Genomic DNA, 19,838 nt, shown 5'->3' with positions numbered 1-19,838 from the left:
GGTGCAGAGAAGGGAAGCCTCCTGCACTGCTGGTGGGAGTGTAACCCGGTGCAGCCACGATGCCAAAGGTGTGGAACTGCCTCAGAAATTTAAGTATCCATGTCCCGTATGACCCAGCTATTAATCTGCCGCTTGCTTATCCAAAAAAGTCAGAAAGACTACCGCATAAAGACATGTGCATGGCTGTGTTCACCACAGTCTTACTCCGGATATCCAAGACTTGGAAAGCACCCTGGTGTCCAGCAAGGGATGATTGGAGAAGGAAGATGGGCTATAGCCACACAATGGTATACCACTCAGCCGGAACAAATGATGCAATCCAGCCATTTGTGACCACCAGAATGGCTGTGAGGGTTTTAGGGGAAGTGTAACAAGCCCCAGTGAGAAATTCAAATACCATAGAATCTCACTTACAAGGAGAAGAAAAAGCAAGCACTAACCAACAGGTGGCACTGAACATTTGTATGCGGGCTCCCAGAGGCAAAGAGGGGCGGTGACGGAGGGTGAAAGAGAAGATTAGGCACAAGTGTGTGGTGAGGGCCTGTGATTAGTCTTACACTGGTGAAGATGATGTAAGCTACACAGAAGTCTAAAGCAATGAGGACGTGAATCTGGAAGTTATAGTACGTTCTAATGCAGGGTCATGGCTATAAATTCACCTCAAATCAAAAATCCAAAAAGGGGTCCAGAATGATGTCATAAAGCTTTGGGGGCGGAAAGAGTTTACGGAAGGTGAACTTCCAAGGATGGAAAATCACCTCCAAATGCTTACAGATGCTACAGAAAGGCAGACCATTCCAAATAGGTGAAGAGGAATACTACGAAGAGAACATGATCAGTCCTAAACCCATGAACGAACGGAAAATGTTACCGTCCATGATGTTATTACTAATCACCTTCACGAATAATCCAAACAGGCCCACGTCTTCCCAAGTTCAGGCAAAAGGTTGGTCCAAAAGTACAATTCAGGGCCGGCCCTGTGGTGGAGCAGGTAAGTGCCCACATTCCGCTTGGGCGGCCCGGGCCTCACTGTTTCACATTACGAGTGCATATCACATTAGTAGTGTTAGGAAATATAGATTTCATGGTATGGTGCGGGCAGAGATCATAAATAAGCAGCAATTGTGAGGATACGTTATCAATACGCACAAGAAAAGGAACCATAAGAATATTACAATCTATGGAAGTATCTGGTACACTTCCCAAAGGCAGAAGGAAGGAAAACTTGTGACCTGCCAAGGTGGAATTGGCAGAGTGCCACGAGATGACACCATCATCGTGCATCAGAACATTCCCTGGGCAACTTCAACTTGTGAGGGAGTCCAGGACTTTTTCTGGGTAAGGTCCACCCATTTTGCCATCTACCCAAGATATAAGAGATAAAACCCAGGATAATCTTACAGGAGTGAAACCAGTGTCTAGAGAGAATGTAGGAGCCCTTTCGAAGTTCAAGGAGAAAGATAGAAACTGACAACAATTGCAGAAAAAGGAAAACTATCCTACCTAGACAGGGTGAGGAGTCAGACTGGTCTGAGATGGCTGTGAAACTCTGTGTGCACGGAGGTTGTCAGGACAACTTCGAATTTTGAGGTCGCTTATGACATCACGGTGAACATGTCCCCCAGGGTGGCCGCATGGTTACAGTCTGAGGATTGGCCTAGGCTAGGCTATTAAAGGGACAGATACCCAGAAACAGGTTTGGCAAACAGAAAGCAGGCACAGAAACTAGAAGAGATAAAACAGAGTCTGATGCAAGGGATAAGAAAGGAACCCTAGGCCACAAGTGAGAATAGAGGGACAGGCACGGAGAGGAGAACATTGTCATCTATTCAAGTCTATGGGGAGGTCATGCTGATTCAAGCTTGCAACTTCATTGAAACAAGTGGCCGGACTTGGCGTTCATCACACCTACAGTGCCCTTGTGCCTTAAGCATAATGCAAAGTCAAGAAAGATGTCTTGAGGACATTGAAGAGAAGAATCGATGCCTCCTTTCCAAGGCCCATAGCATTCTTTGCAGGTCAGTCTCTTTTTCCGAAGCTCTGGTGTCACGTGGGCCCACTGGGCACATGGTAATGTGTCCCAAGAGATGTCTTGGAAGCCTTGAAGGAATGGAGCCCTGTCACGCTTGGGGTATGTCTCTTTGTTTGGAAGTGCTCTACAAGGGTGCTGAAAAGCACCCTCTTCCACAGGGCTTCGTTCCTTCGTGAAGGCTGCCCTCCCAGGCTAGTGTGCTCTGTTTGCCTCCATCGAAATTCTCTCCCCCTACCTCTTGCCGTAGAAGGATTATTGATTATGTGTTTTGACACCATATGTAAGGAAGTTGCACGAAAATTAGAACTTTACAGTTGTGTTTCAAGAAAAATAAACAGGCCAGGGTAGAGGATGTAGGGCAAACAAATGGCACACCCTATAAAAATTAAGTAAGCCCGTATCTGGACGGAATCTAGGGGAACGTTCAAGGATCAGGGGTCAAGTTCGAAACTTCCCAAATCCGGAAAAGAGACAGAAAAATATCTTTCCTGGAGAGTGGAATTCATCCGATTTGTCTAAGTTGTCTTGGAAACATTGTGTCCGTGAAGGGGGTTGCCAGGACCACCTCGAATTTGGAGTTTCTGATCTCAGGATGTCAAACCAACCCACATGACCACGTGTTCTCAGTGCTTAGTTTGACCTAGGCTAGGGTAGCCAAGAGTCCTACAAGTGACCGGTGCAAATTCAAGGACAACAACCAAGAGTCACGAAAGCACTCACACCTCACCCTAGAGAACATACAGCGATTAACGAAATACAAACTAATCCCTCGGAATGAAGGAGAACGGACTGATAAGCATGTCTAAGGGAGATAGCTGAGAAAGACCATGACGAGTATACTATGGAAAAGAAAAAGAGGACCCAGAAAATGGAAGGTGAACAGAAATCACACCTGAATTATCCACAATGAAAGATGATGTCCGTCTTTAGACAGACTCTGCTGGAACGTTTGAAAGTCAGAGAAATTCACAAGCCAAAAAACGGCAGCGAAGGTCAAGCATGGGCTAACTGGGAAGGGTGAGTTATGAGACTGCTCCAAGCAGGCTCTGAAACCTGTATCCAGGAAGCATGCTGGACCTCAGAGACACAATTATGACAAATCCTCTGACATCACAATGGACCCGAAAAACAACCTAGCCTCATCTACACAGTGCTAGAGTTGGGCTCACTAGTATATTTAACTCCCGTTGCACTCAACTGCACGTTGCCACTGAACATGTAAGTGGCCGGCCGGTGGTGCAGTGGTGAGGTCCGCACCTTCTGGGTCTGTGGCCCAGTATGGGCTGGGTGGAATCCTCGGTTTGGGCCTCCTCACCACTGCTTCAGTTGTTCTGGTGCAGGCGTCCGAGGTAGAGTAGAGGCAGATGGGAAGGGACGTTGGACAGGGCCAGACTTCCACAGCAAATACAGGAGCATTGCCAGCAGATGTGAGCACAGCAATGCACTTGTGCCAAAACAAAACCAATTAAAAGTTGCAAAGAATAGAAAAACTGAAGCTAAGGAAAAAAAAACAAAAAAACAGGAGCTTGCCATTACGAAGAATAGGATCTCTGTGAATAACCTTAGCAAAACAGGTGAATTCTATGTTAATTCAAAAACTAGCAAACCTTTGGGGAAAGAAACTCAAGAAGACACAAGAAAAAAAAAGATATCGAGGGATCTAGGAATGGAAGGATTAACACACTTGAAAGGTTCATACCGCAGTAAGGAATCTCTGGATTCCATGCAATCCCAGTCAAAGTTGCAGCAGTATTTGCCACAGAGAAGAAGAGAGAATCCTGAAGTTTCTAGCCAGCAACACGAGACCCTGACTAGGCAAAGGAATCCTCAGGAAAACGAACAAAGCAGCACGTGTCACAATTTCTGATTTCAACATAGAGGACGAAGCGCTAGGTACCGAAACGGCACAGTCTGGGCCCCAAAACAGGCATGAAGACCCATGCAAAACAATTGAGAGCCCAGAGCCCAACTCAAACTTACATGGACAGCCCATTTTGGACCAGGGAGCCAAGTGGAGACAGCGGAGAAAGGAGAGTCTCTACAATAAACGGTGCTGGGAAGCCTGCACAGCCACATGGAACACAACGAGAGTACACCATGATGTTACACCTGGCACACACACCACCTGAAATGGATTAAAGCCTTGAATGGCAGACTTGAAACCGTGAACCTTGTAGGAGAAGACCTAGGCAGAGTGCTCTTTGCCATCTGTCTGAGCCGCCTATTTGGAAGAAGCATGTCTGACTGGGCAAGGGCAACAAAGGAAACAAGAAACAAACGGGACCACATCAAATGCACACACTTCTGCCCACTCAAGGAAACCATCAACTGAATACTAAGACACCACAACAATTGGGAGAGGATGTTTGCAAACCACACATCGGACAAGGGGTGAAAAGCCCAAAGATACAATCAACTCGCACGTCTCCACAAGAAAAAAAACAAGCCAATGAAAACCTGGTCAAAAGATGGAAGCAGAGATTTCTCCGAAGAAGACAGAAAGAGGGCCAGTAGGTGCATGAAAACTTGTTCACCATCATGAAGTCTCAGGAAAATGCAAATCCAAACTGCAAGGCCATGGCAGCTCACTGTGGTCAGCATGGCTAGAAGGAAGCAGACAGGAAATAACAAGTGTCAGAGAGGAGGTGCAGAGAAGGGAAGCCTCCTGCACTGCTGGTGGGAGTGTAACCCGGTGCAGCCACGATGCCAAAGGTGTGGAACTGCCTCAGAAATTTAAGTATCCATGTCCCGTATGACCCAGCTATTAATCTGCCGCTTGCTTATCCAAAAAAGTCAGAAAGACTACCGCATAAAGACATGTGCATGGCTGTGTTCACCACAGTCTTACTCCGGATATCCAAGACTTGGAAAGCACCCTGGTGTCCAGCAAGGGATGATTGGAGAAGGAAGATGGGCTATAGCCACACAATGGTATACCACTCAGCCGGAACAAATGATGCAATCCAGCCATTTGTGACCACCAGAATGGCTGTGAGGGTTTTAGGGGAAGTGTAACAAGCCCCAGTGAGAAATTCAAATACCATAGAATCTCACTTACAAGGAGAAGAAAAAGCAAGCACTAACCAACAGGTGGCACTGAACATTTGTATGCGGGCTCCCAGAGGCAAAGAGGGGCGGTGACGGAGGGTGAAAGAGAAGATTAGGCACAAGTGTGTGGTGAGGGCCTGTGATTAGTCTTACACTGGTGAAGATGATGTAAGCTACACAGAAGTCTAAAGCAATGAGGACGTGAATCTGGAAGTTATAGTACGTTCTAATGCAGGGTCATGGCTATAAATTCACCTCAAATCAAAAATCCAAAAAGGGGTCCAGAATGATGTCATAAAGCTTTGGGGGCGGAAAGAGTTTACGGAAGGTGAACTTCCAAGGATGGAAAATCACCTCCAAATGCTTACAGATGCTACAGAAAGGCAGACCATTCCAAATAGGTGAAGAGGAATACTACGAAGAGAACATGATCAGTCCTAAACCCATGAACGAACGGAAAATGTTACCGTCCATGATGTTATTACTAATCACCTTCACGAATAATCCAAACAGGCCCACGTCTTCCCAAGTTCAGGCAAAAGGTTGGTCCAAAAGTACAATTCAGGGCCGGCCCTGTGGTGGAGCAGGTAAGTGCCCACATTCCGCTTGGGCGGCCCGGGCCTCACTGTTTCACATTACGAGTGCATATCACATTAGTAGTGTTAGGAAATATAGATTTCATGGTATGGTGCGGGCAGAGATCATAAATAAGCAGCAATTGTGAGGATACGTTATCAATACGCACAAGAAAAGGAACCATAAGAATATTACAATCTATGGAAGTATCTGGTACACTTCCCAAAGGCAGAAGGAAGGAAAACTTGTGACCTGCCAAGGTGGAATTGGCAGAGTGCCACGAGATGACACCATCATCGTGCATCAGAACATTCCCTGGGCAACTTCAACTTGTGAGGGAGTCCAGGACTTTTTCTGGGTAAGGTCCACCCATTTTGCCATCTACCCAAGATATAAGAGATAAAACCCAGGATAATCTTACAGGAGTGACACCAGTGTCTAGAGAGAATGTAGGAGCCCTTTCGAAGTTCAAGGAGAAAGATAGAAACTGACAACAATTGCAGAAAAAGGAAAACTATCCTACCTAGACAGGGTGAGGAGTCAGACTGGTCTGAGATGGCTGTGAAACTCTGTGTGCACGGAGGTTGTCAGGACAACTTCGAATTTTGAGGTCGCTTATGACATCACGGTGAACATGTCCCCCAGGGTGGCCGCATGGTTACAGTCTGAGGATTGGCCTAGGCTAGGCTATTAAAGGGACAGATACCCAGAAACAGGTTTGGCAAACAGAAAGCAGGCACAGAAACTAGAAGAGATAAAACAGAGTCTGATGCAAGGGATAAGAAAGGAACCCTAGGCCACAAGTGAGAATAGAGGGACAGGCACGGAGAGGAGAACATTGTCATCTATTCAAGTCTATGGGGAGGTCATGCTGATTCAAGCTTGCAACTTCATTGGAAACAAGTGGCCGGACTTGGCGTTCATCACACCTACAGTGCCCTTGTGCCTTAAGCATAATGCAAAGTCAAGAAAGATGTCTTGAGGACATTGAAGAGAAGAATCGATGCCTCCTTTCCAAGGCCCATAGCATTCTTTGCAGGTCAGTCTCTTTTTCCGAAGCTCTGGTGTCACGTGGGCCCACTGGGCACATGGTAATGTGTCCCAAGAGACGTCTTGGAAGCCTTGAAGGAATGGAGCCCTGTCACGCTTGGGGTATGTCTCTTTGTTTGGAAGTGCTCTACAAGGGTGCTGAAAAGCACCCTCTTCCACAGGGCTTCGTTCCTTCGTGAAGGCTGCCCTCCCAGGCTAGTGTGCTCTGTTTGCCTCCATCGAAATTCTCTCCCCCTACCTCTTGCCGTAGAAGGATTATTGATTATGTGTTTTGACACCACATGTAAGGAAGTTGCACGAAAATTAGAACTTTACAGTTGTGTTTCAAGAAAAATAAACAGGCCAGGGTAGAGGATGTAGGGCAAACAAATGGCACACCCTATAAAAATTAAGTAAGCCCGTATCTGGACGGAATCTAGGGGAACGTTCAAGGATCAGGGGTCAAGTTCGAAACTTCCCAAATCCGGAAAAGAGACAGAAAAATATCTTTCCTGGAGAGTGGAATTCATCCGATTTGTCTAAGTTGTCTTGGAAACATTGTGTCCGTGAAGGGGGTTGCCAGGACCACCTCGAATTTGGAGTTTCTGATCTCAGGATGTCAAACCAACCCACATGACCACGTGTTCTCAGTGCTTAGTTTGACCTAGGCTAGGGTAGCCAAGAGTCCTACAAGTGACCGGTGCAAATTCAAGGACAACAACCAAGAGTCACGAAAGCACTCACACCTCACCCTAGAGAACATACAGCGATTAACGAAATACAAACTAATCCCTTGGAATGAAGGAGAACGGACTGATAAGCATGTCTAAGGGAGATAGCTGAGAAAGACCATGACGAGTATACTATGGAAAAGAAAAAGAGGACCCAGAAAATGGAAGGTGAACAGAAATCACACCTGAATTATCCACAATGAAAGATGATGTCCGTCTTTAGACAGACTCTGCTGGAACGTTTGAAAGTCAGAGAAATTCACAAGCCAAAAAACGGCAGCGAAGGTCAAGCATGGGCTAACTGGGAAGGGTGAGTTATGAGACTGCTCCAAGCAGGCTCTGAAACCTGTATCCAGGAAGCATGCTGGACCTCAGAGACACAATTATGACAAATCCTCTGACATCACAATGGACCCGAAAAACAACCTAGCCTCATCTACACAGTGCTAGAGTTGGGCTCACTAGTATATTTAACTCCCATTGCACTCAACTGCACGTTGCCACTGAACATGTAAGTGGCCGGCCGGTGGTGCAGTGGTGAGGTCCGCACCTTCTGGGTCTGTGGCCCAGTATGGGCTGGGTGGAATCCTCGGTTTGGGCCTCCTCACCACTGCTTCAGTTGTTCTGGTGCAGGCGTCCGAGGTAGAGTAGAGGCAGATGGGAAGGGACGTTGGACAGGGCCAGACTTCCACAGCAAATACAGGAGCATTGCCAGCAGATGTGAGCACAGCAATGCACTTGTGCCAAAACAAAACCAATTAAAAGTTGCAAAGAACAGAACAACTGAAGCTAAGGAAAAAAAAAACAAAAAAACAGGAGCTTGCCATTACGAAGAATAGGATCTCTGTGAATAACCTTAGCAAAACAGGTGAATTCTATGTTAATTCAAAAACTAGCAAACCTTTGGGGAAAGAAACTCAAGAAGACACAAGAAAAAAAAAGATATCGAGGGATCGAGGAATGGAAGGATTAACACACTTGAAAGGTTCATACCACAGTAAGGAATCTCTGGATTCCATGCAATCCCAGTCAAAGTTGCAGCAGTATTTGCCACAGAGAAGAAGAGAGAATCCTAAAGTTTCTAGCCAGCAACACGAGACCCTGACTAGGCAAAGGAATCCTCAGGAAAACGAACAAAGCAGCACGTGTCACAATTTCTGATTTCAACATAAAGGACGAAGCGCTAGGTACAGAAACGGCACAGTCTGGGCCCCAAAACAGGCATGAAGACCCATGCAAAACAATTGAGAGCCCAGAGCCCAACTCAAACTTACATGGACAGCCCATTTTGGACCAGGGAGCCAAGTGGAGACAGCGGAGGAAGGAGAGTCTCTACAATAAACGGTGCTGGGAAGCCTGCACAGCCACATGGAACACAACGAGAGTACACCATGATGTTACACCTGGCACACACACCACCTGAAATGGATTAAAGCCTTGAATGGCAGACTTGAAACCGTGAACCTTGTAGGAGAAGACCTAGGCAGAGTGCTCTTTGCCATCTGTCTGAGCCGCCTATTTGGAAGAAGCATGTCTGACTGGGCAAGGGCAACAAAGGAAACAAGAAACAAACGGGACCACATCAAATGCACACACTTCTGCCCACTCAAGGAAACCATCAACTGAATACTAAGACACCACAACAATTGGGTGAGGATGTTTGCAAACCACACATCGGACAAGGGGTGAAAAGCCCAAAGATACAATCAACTCGCACGTCTCCACAAGAAAAAAAACAAGCCAATGAAAACCTGGTCAAAAGATGGAAGCAGAGATTTCTCCGAAGAAGACAGAAAGAGGGCCAGTAGGTGCATGAAAACTTGTTCACCATCATGAAGTCTCAGGAAAATGCAAATCCAAACTGCAAGGCCATGGCAGCTCACTGTGGTCAGCATGGCTAGAAGGAAGCAGACAGGAAATAACAAGTGTCAGAGAGGAGGTGCAGAGAAGGGAAGCCTCCTGCACTGCTGGTGGGAGTGTAACCCGGTGCAGCCACGATGCCAAAGGTGTGGAACTGCCTCAGAAATTTAAGTATCCATGTCCCGTATGACCCAGCTATTAATCTGCCGCTTGCTTATCCAAAAAAGTCAGAAAGACTACCGCATAAAGACATGTGCATGGCTGTGTTCACCACAGTCTTACTCCTGATATCCAAGACTTGGAAAGCACCCTGGTGTCCAGCAAGGGATGATTGGAGAAGGAAGATGGGCTATAGCCACACAATGGTATACCACTCAGCCGGAACAAATGATGCAATCCAGCCATTTGTGACCACCAGAATGGCTGTGAGGGTTTTAGGGGAAGTGTAACAAGCCCCAGTGAGAAATTCAAATACCATAGAATCTCACTTACAAGGAGAAGAAAAAGCAAGCACTAACCAACAGGTGGCACTGAACATTTGTATGCGGGCTCCCAGAGGCAAAGAGGGGCGGTGACGGAGGGTGAAAGAGAAGATTAGGCACAAGTGTGTGGTGAGGGCCTGTGATTAGTCTTACACTGGTGAAGATGATGTAAGCTACACAGAAGTCTAAAGCAATGAGGATGTGAATCTGGAAGTTATAGTACGTTCTAATGCAGGGTCATGGCTATAAATTCACCTCAAATCAAAAATCCAAAAAGGGGTCCAGAATGATGTCATAAAGCTTTGGGGGCGGAAAGAGTTTACGGAAGGTGAACTTCCAAGGATGGAAAATCACCTCCAAATGCTTACAGATGCTACAGAAAGGCAGACCATTCCAAATAGGTGAAGAGGAATACTACGAAGAGAACATGATCAGTCCTAAACCCATGAACGAACGGAAAATGTTACCGTCCATGATGTTATTACTAATCACCTTCACGAATAATCCAAACAGGCCCACGTCTTCCCAAGTTCAGGCAAAAGGTTGGTCCAAAAGTACAATTCAGGGCCGGCCCTGTGGTGGAGCAGGTAAGTGCCCACATTCCGCTTGGGCGGCCCGGGCCTCACTGTTTCACATTACGAGTGCATATCACATTAGTAGTGTTAGGAAATATAGATTTCATGGTATGGTGCGGGCAGAGATCATAAATAAGCAGCAATTGTGAGGATACGTTATCAATACGCACAAGAAAAGGAACCATAAGAATATTACAATCTATGGAAGTATCTGGTACACTTCCCAAAGGCAGAAGGAAGGAAAACTTGTGACCTGCCAAGGTGGAATTGGCAGAGTGCCACGAGATGACACCATCATCGTGCATCAGAACATTCCCTGGGCAACTTCAACTTGTGAGGGAGTCCAGGACTTTTTCTGGGTAAGGTCCACCCATTTTGCCATCTACCCAAGATATAAGAGATAAAACCCAGGATAATCTTACAGGAGTGACACCAGTGTCTAGAGAGAATGTAGGAGCCCTTTCGAAGTTCAAGGAGAAAGATAGAAACTGACAACAATTGCAGAAAAAGGAAAACTATCCTACCTAGACAGGGTGAGGAGTCAGACTGGTCTGAGATGGCTGTGAAACTCTGTGTGCACGGAGGTTGTCAGGACAACTTCGAATTTTGAGGTCGCTTATGACATCACGGTGAACATGTCCCCCAGGGTGGCCGCATGGTTACAGTCTGAGGATTGGCCTAGGCTAGGCTATTAAAGGGACAGATACCCAGAAACAGGTTTGGCAAACAGAAAGCAGGCACAGAAACTAGAAGAGATAAAACAGAGTCTGATGCAAGGGATAAGAAAGGAACCCTAGGCCACAAGTGAGAATAGAGGGACAGGCACGGAGAGGAGAACATTGTCATCTATTCAAGTCTATGGGGAGGTCATGCTGATTCAAGCTTGCAACTTCATTGGAAACAAGTGGCCGGACTTGGCGTTCATCACACCTACAGTGCCCTTGTGCCTTAAGCATAATGCAAAGTCAAGAAAGATGTCTTGAGGACATTGAAGAGAAGAATCGATGCCTCCTTTCCAAGGCCCATAGCATTCTTTGCAGGTCAGTCTCTTTTTCCGAAGCTCTGGTGTCACGTGGGCCCACTGGGCACATGGTAATGTGTCCCAAGAGATGTCTTGGAAGCCTTGAAGGAATGGAGCCCTGTCACGCTTGGGGTATGTCTCTTTGTTTGGAAGTGCTCTACAAGGGTGCTGAAAAGCACCCTCTTCCACAGGGCTTCGTTCCTTCGTGAAGGCTGCCCTCCCAGGCTAGTGTGCTCTGTTTGCCTCCATCGAAATTCTCTCCCCCTACCTCTTGCCGTAGAAGGATTATTGATTATGTGTTTTGACACCATATGTAAGGAAGTTGCACGAAAATTAGAACTTTACAGTTGTGTTTCAAGAAAAATAAACAGGCCAGGGTAGAGGATGTAGGGCAAACAAATGGCACACCCTATAAAAATTAAGTAAGCCCGTATCTGGACGGAATCTAGGGGAACGTTCAAGGATCAGGGGTCAAGTTCGAAACTTCCCAAATCCGGAAAAGAGACAGAAAAATATCTTTCCTGGAGAGTGGAATTCATCCGATTTGTCTAAGTTGTCTTGGAAACATTGTGTCCGTGAAGGGGGTTGCCAGGACCACCTCGAATTTGGAGTTTCTGATCTCAGGATGTCAAACCAACCCACATGACCACGTGTTCTCAGTGCTTAGTTTGACCTAGGCTAGGGTAGCCAAGAGTCCTACAAGTGACCGGTGCAAATTCAAGGACAACAACCAAGAGTCACGAAAGCACTCACACCTCACCCTAGAGAACATACAGCGATTAACGAAATACAAACTAATCCCTCGGAATGAAGGAGAACGGACTGATAAGCATGTCTAAGGGAGATAGCTGAGAAAGACCATGACGAGTATACTATGGAAAAGAAAAAGAGGACCCAGAAAATGGAAGGTGAACAGAAATCACACCTGAATTATCCACAATGAAAGATGATGTCCGTCTTTAGACAGACTCTGCTGGAACGTTTGAAAGTCAGAGAAATTCACAAGCCAAAAAACGGCAGCGAAGGTCAAGCATGGGCTAACTGGGAAGGGTGAGTTATGAGACTGCTCCAAGCAGGCTCTGAAACCTGTATCCAGGAAGCATGCTGGACCTCAGAGACACAATTATGACAAATCCTCTGACATCACAATGGACCCGAAAAACAACCTAGCCTCATCTACACAGTGCTAGAGTTGGGCTCACTAGTATATTTAACTCCCGTTGCACTCAACTGCACGTTGCCACTGAACATGTAAGTGGCCGGCCGGTGGTGCAGTGGTGAGGTCCGCACCTTCTGGGTCTGTGGCCCAGTATGGGCTGGGTGGAATCCTCGGTTTGGGCCTCCTCACCACTGCTTCAGTTGTTCTGGTGCAGGCGTCCGAGGTAGAGTAGAGGCAGATGGGAAGGGACGTTGGACAGGGCCAGACTTCCACAGCAAATACAGGAGCATTGCCAGCAGATGTGAGCACAGCAATGCACTTGTGCCAAAACAAAACCAATTAAAAGTTGCAAAGAATAGAAAAACTGAAGCTAAGGAAAAAAAAAACAAAAAAACAGGAGCTTGCCATTACGAAGAATAGGATCTCTGTGAATAACCTTAGCAAAACAGGTGAATTCTATGTTAATTCAAAAACTAGCAAACCTTTGGGGAAAGAAACTCAAGAAGACACAAGAAAAAAAAAGATATCGAGGGATCTAGGAATGGAAGGATTAACACACTTGAAAGGTTCATACCGCAGTAAGGAATCTCTGGATTCCATGCAATCCCAGTCAAAGTTGCAGCAGTATTTGCCACAGAGAAGAAGAGAGAATCCTGAAGTTTCTAGCCAGCAACACGAGACCCTGACTAGGCAAAGGAATCCTCAGGAAAACGAACAAAGCAGCACGTGTCACAATTTCTGATTTCAACATAGAGGACGAAGCGCTAGGTACCGAAACGGCACAGTCTGGGCCCCAAAACAGGCATGAAGACCCATGCAAAACAATTGAGAGCCCAGAGCCCAACTCAAACTTACATGGACAGCCCATTTTGGACCAGGGAGCCAAGTGGAGACAGCGGAGAAAGGAGAGTCTCTACAATAAACGGTGCTGGGAAGCCTGCACAGCCACATGGAACACAACGAGAGTACACCATGATGTTACACCTGGCACACACACCACCTGAAATGGATTAAAGCCTTGAATGGCAGACTTGAAACCGTGAACCTTGTAGGAGAAGACCTAGGCAGAGTGCTCTTTGCCATCTGTCTGAGCCGCCTATTTGGAAGAAGCATGTCTGACTGGGCAAGGGCAACAAAGGAAACAAGAAACAAACGGGACCACATCAAATGCACACACTTCTGCCCACTCAAGGAAACCATCAACTGAATACTAAGACACCACAACAATTGGGAGAGGATGTTTGCAAACCACACATCGGACAAGGGGTGAAAAGCCCAAAGATACAATCAACTCGCACGTCTCCACAAGAAAAAAAACAAGCCAATGAAAACCTGGTCAAAAGATGGAAGCAGAGATTTCTCCGAAGAAGACAGAAAGAGGGCCAGTAGGTGCATGAAAACTTGTTCACCATCATGAAGTCTCAGGAAAATGCAAATCCAAACTGCAAGGCCATGGCAGCTCACTGTGGTCAGCATGGCTAGAAGGAAGCAGACAGGAAATAACAAGTGTCAGAGAGGAGGTGCAGAGAAGGGAAGCCTCCTGCACTGCTGGTGGGAGTGTAACCCGGTGCAGCCACGATGCCAAAGGTGTGGAACTGCCTCAGAAATTTAAGTATCCATGTCCCGTATGACCCAGCTATTAATCTGCCGCTTGCTTATCCAAAAAAGTCAGAAAGACTACCGCATAAAGACATGTGCATGGCTGTGTTCACCACAGTCTTACTCCGGATATCCAAGACTTGGAAAGCACCCTGGTGTCCAGCAAGGGATGATTGGAGAAGGAAGATGGGCTATAGCCACACAATGGTATACCACTCAGCCGGAACAAATGATGCAATCCAGCCATTTGTGACCACCAGAATGGCTGTGAGGGTTTTAGGGGAAGTGTAACAAGCCCCAGTGAGAAATTCAAATACCATAGAATCTCACTTACAAGGAGAAGAAAAAGCAAGCACTAACCAACAGGTGGCACTGAACATTTGTATGCGGGCTCCCAGAGGCAAAGAGGGGCGGTGACGGAGGGTGAAAGAGAAGATTAGGCACAAGTGTGTGGTGAGGGCCTGTGATTAGTCTTACACTGGTGAAGATGATGTAAGCTACACAGAAGTCTAAAGCAATGAGGACGTGAATCTGGAAGTTATAGTACGTTCTAATGCAGGGTCATGGCTATAAATTCACCTCAAATCAAAAATCCAAAAAGGGGTCCAGAATGATGTCATAAAGCTTTGGGGGCGGAAAGAGTTTACGGAAGGTGAACTTCCAAGGATGGAAAATCACCTCCAAATGCTTACAGATGCTACAGAAAGGCAGACCATTCCAAATAGGTGAAGAGGAATACTACGAAGAGAACATGATCAGTCCTAAACCCATGAACGAACGGAAAATGTTACCGTCCATGATGTTATTACTAATCACCTTCACGAATAATCCAAACAGGCCCACGTCTTCCCAAGTTCAGGCAAAAGGTTGGTCCAAAAGTACAATTCAGGGCCGGCCCTGTGGTGGAGCAGGTAAGTGCCCACATTCCGCTTGGGCGGCCCGGGCCTCACTGTTTCACATTACGAGTGCATATCACATTAGTAGTGTTAGGAAATATAGATTTCATGGTATGGTGCGGGCAGAGATCATAAATAAGCAGCAATTGTGAGGATACGTTATCAATACGCACAAGAAAAGGAACCATAAGAATATTACAATCTATGGAAGTATCTGGTACACTTCCCAAAGGCAGAAGGAAGGAAAACTTGTGACCTGCCAAGGTGGAATTGGCAGAGTGCCACGAGATGACACCATCATCGGGCATCAGAACATTCCCTGGGCAACTTCAACTTGTGAGGGAGTCCAGGACTTTTTCTGGGTAAGGTCCACCCATTTTGCCATCTACCCAAGATATAAGAGATAAAACCCAGGATAATCTTACAGGAGTGAAACCAGTGTCTAGAGAGAATGTAGGAGCCCTTTCGAAGTTCAAGGAGAAAGATAGAAACTGACAACAATTGCAGAAAAAGGAAAACTATCCTACCTAGACAGGGTGAGGAGTCAGACTGGTCTGAGATGGCTGTGAAACTCTGTGTGCACGGAGGTTGTCAGGACAACTTCGAATTTTGAGGTCGCTTATGACATCACGGTGAACATGTCCCCCAGGGTGGCCGCATGGTTACAGTCTGAGGATTGGCCTAGGCTAGGCTATTAAAGGGACAGATACCCAGAAACAGGTTTGGCAAACAGAAAGCAGGCACAGAAACTAGAAGAGATAAAACAGAGTCTGATGCAAGGGATAAGAAAGGAACCCTAGGCCACAAGTGAGAATAGAGGGACAGGCACGGAGAGGAGAACATTGTCATCTATTCAAGTCTATGGGGAGGTCATGCTGATTCAAGCTTGCAACTTCATTGGAAACAAGTGGCCGGACTTGGCGTTCATCACACCTACAGTGCCCTTGTGCCTTAAGCATAATGCAAAGTCAAGAAAGATGTCTTGAGGACATTGAAGAGAAGAATCGATGCCTCCTTTCCAAGGCCCATAGCATTCTTTGCAGGTCAGTCTCTTTTTCCGAAGCTCTGGTGTCACGTGGGCCCACTGGGCACATGGTAATGTGTCCCAAGAGACGTCTTGGAAGCCTTGAAGGAATGGAGCCCTGTCACGCTTGGGGTATGTCTCTTTGTTTGGAAGTGCTCTACAAGGGTGCTGAAAAGCACCCTCTTCCACAGGGCTTCGTTCCTTCGTGAAGGCTGCCCTCCCAGGCTAGTGTGCTCTGTTTGCCTCCATCGAAATTCTCTCCCCCTACCTCTTGCCGTAGAAGGATTATTGATTATGTGTTTTGACACCACATGTAAGGAAGTTGCACGAAAATTAGAACTTTACAGTTGTGTTTCAAGAAAAATAAACAGGCCAGGGTAGAGGATGTAGGGCAAACAAATGGCACACCCTATAAAAATTAAGTAAGCCCGTATCTGGACGGAATCTAGGGGAACGTTCAAGGATCAGGGGTCAAGTTCGAAACTTCCCAAATCCGGAAAAGAGACAGAAAAATATCTTTCCTGGAGAGTGGAATTCATCCGATTTGTCTAAGTTGTCTTGGAAACATTGTGTCCGTGAAGGGGGTTGCCAGGACCACCTCGAATTTGGAGTTTCTGATCTCAGGATGTCAAACCAACCCACATGACCACGTGTTCTCAGTGCTTAGTTTGACCTAGGCTAGGGTAGCCAAGAGTCCTACAAGTGACCGGTGCAAATTCAAGGACAACAACCAAGAGTCACGAAAGCACTCACACCTCACCCTAGAGAACATACAGCGATTAACGAAATACAAACTAATCCCTTGGAATGAAGGAGAACGGACTGATAAGCATGTCTAAGGGAGATAGCTGAGAAAGACCATGACGAGTATACTATGGAAAAGAAAAAGAGGACCCAGAAAATGGAAGGTGAACAGAAATCACACCTGAATTATCCACAATGAAAGATGATGTCCGTCTTTAGACAGACTCTGCTGGAACGTTTGAAAGTCAGAGAAATTCACAAGCCAAAAAACGGCAGCGAAGGTCAAGCATGGGCTAACTGGGAAGGGTGAGTTATGAGACTGCTCCAAGCAGGCTCTGAAACCTGTATCCAGGAAGCATGCTGGACCTCAGAGACACAATTATGACAAATCCTCTGACATCACAATGGACCCGAAAAACAACCTAGCCTCATCTACACAGTGCTAGAGTTGGGCTCACTAGTATATTTAACTCCCATTGCACTCAACTGCACGTTGCCACTGAACATGTAAGTGGCCGGCCGGTGGTGCAGTGGTGAGGTCCGCACCTTCTGGGTCTGTGGCCCAGTATGGGCTGGGTGGAATCCTCGGTTTGGGCCTCCTCACCACTGCTTCAGTTGTTCTGGTGCAGGCGTCCGAGGTAGAGTAGAGGCAGATGGGAAGGGACGTTGGACAGGGCCAGACTTCCACAGCAAATACAGGAGCATTGCCAGCAGATGTGAGCACAGCAATGCACTTGTGCCAAAACAAAACCAATTAAAAGTTGCAAAGAACAGAACAACTGAAGCTAAGGAAAAAAAAAACAAAAAAACAGGAGCTTGCCATTACGAAGAATAGGATCTCTGTGAATAACCTTAGCAAAACAGGTGAATTCTATGTTAATTCAAAAACTAGCAAACCTTTGGGGAAAGAAACTCAAGAAGACACAAGAAAAAAAAAGATATCGAGGGATCGAGGAATGGAAGGATTAACACACTTGAAAGGTTCATACCACAGTAAGGAATCTCTGGATTCCATGCAATCCCAGTCAAAGTTGCAGCAGTATTTGCCACAGAGAAGAAGAGAGAATCCTAAAGTTTCTAGCCAGCAACACGAGACCCTGACTAGGCAAAGGAATCCTCAGGAAAACGAACAAAGCAGCACGTGTCACAATTTCTGATTTCAACATAAAGGACGAAGCGCTAGGTACAGAAACGGCACAGTCTGGGCCCCAAAACAGGCATGAAGACCCATGCAAAACAATTGAGAGCCCAGAGCCCAACTCAAACTTACATGGACAGCCCATTTTGGACCAGGGAGCCAAGTGGAGACAGCGGAGGAAGGAGAGTCTCTACAATAAACGGTGCTGGGAAGCCTGCACAGCCACATGGAACACAACGAGAGTACACCATGATGTTACACCTGGCACACACACCACCTGAAATGGATTAAAGCCTTGAATGGCAGACTTGAAACCGTGAACCTTGTAGGAGAAGACCTAGGCAGAGTGCTCTTTGCCATCTGTCTGAGCCGCCTATTTGGAAGAAGCATGTCTGACTGGGCAAGGGCAACAAAGGAAACAAGAAACAAACGGGACCACATCAAATGCACACACTTCTGCCCACTCAAGGAAACCATCAACTGAATACTAAGACACCACAACAATTGGGTGAGGATGTTTGCAAACCACACATCGGACAAGGGGTGAAAAGCCCAAAGATACAATCAACTCGCACGTCTCCACAAGAAAAAAAACAAGCCAATGAAAACCTGGTCAAAAGATGGAAGCAGAGATTTCTCCGAAGAAGACAGAAAGAGGGCCAGTAGGTGCATGAAAACTTGTTCACCATCATGAAGTCTCAGGAAAATGCAAATCCAAACTGCAAGGCCATGGCAGCTCACTGTGGTCAGCATGGCTAGAAGGAAGCAGACAGGAAATAACAAGTGTCAGAGAGGAGGTGCAGAGAAGGGAAGCCTCCTGCACTGCTGGTGGGAGTGTAACCCGGTGCAGCCACGATGCCAAAGGTGTGGAACTGCCTCAGAAATTTAAGTATCCATGTCCCGTATGACCCAGCTATTAATCTGCCGCTTGCTTATCCAAAAAAGTCAGAAAGACTACCGCATAAAGACATGTGCATGGCTGTGTTCACCACAGTCTTACTCCTGATATCCAAGACTTGGAAAGCACCCTGGTGTCCAGCAAGGGATGATTGGAGAAGGAAGATGGGCTATAGCCACACAATGGTATACCACTCAGCCGGAACAAATGATGCAATCCAGCCATTTGTGACCACCAGAATGGCTGTGAGGGTTTTAGGGGAAGTGTAACAAGCCCCAGTGAGAAATTCAAATACCATAGAATCTCACTTACAAGGAGAAGAAAAAGCAAGCACTAACCAACAGGTGGCACTGAACATTTGTATGCGGGCTCCCAGAGGCAAAGAGGGGCGGTGACGGAGGGTGAAAGAGAAGATTAGGCACAAGTGTGTGGTGAGGGCCTGTGATTAGTCTTACACTGGTGAAGATGATGTAAGCTACACAGAAGTCTAAAGCAATGAGGATGTGAATCTGGAAGTTATAGTACGTTCTAATGCAGGGTCATGGCTATAAATTCACCTCAAATCAAAAATCCAAAAAGGGGTCCAGAATGATGTCATAAAGCTTTGGGGGCGGAAAGAGTTTACGGAAGGTGAACTTCCAAGGATGGAAAATCACCTCCAAATGCTTACAGATGCTACAGAAAGGCAGACCATTCCAAATAGGTGAAGAGGAATACTACGAAGAGAACATGATCAGTCCTAAACCCATGAACGAACGGAAAATGTTACCGTCCATGATGTTATTACTAATCACCTTCACGAATAATCCAAACAGGCCCACGTCTTCCCAAGTTCAGGCAAAAGGTTGGTCCAAAAGTACAATTCAGGGCCGGCCCTGTGGTGGAGCAGGTAAGTGCCCACATTCCGCTTGGGCGGCCCGGGCCTCACTGTTTCACATTACGAGTGCATATCACATTAGTAGTGTTAGGAAATATAGATTTCATGGTATGGTGCGGGCAGAGATCATAAATAAGCAGCAATTGTGA

The sequence above is a fragment of the Equus asinus genome, chromosome 20 (assembly GCF_041296235.1).
Source record: "Equus asinus isolate D_3611 breed Donkey chromosome 20, EquAss-T2T_v2, whole genome shotgun sequence".
Taxonomy (NCBI): Eukaryota; Metazoa; Chordata; class Mammalia; order Perissodactyla; family Equidae; genus Equus; species Equus asinus.
This window is presented reverse-complemented; position numbering follows the sequence as displayed.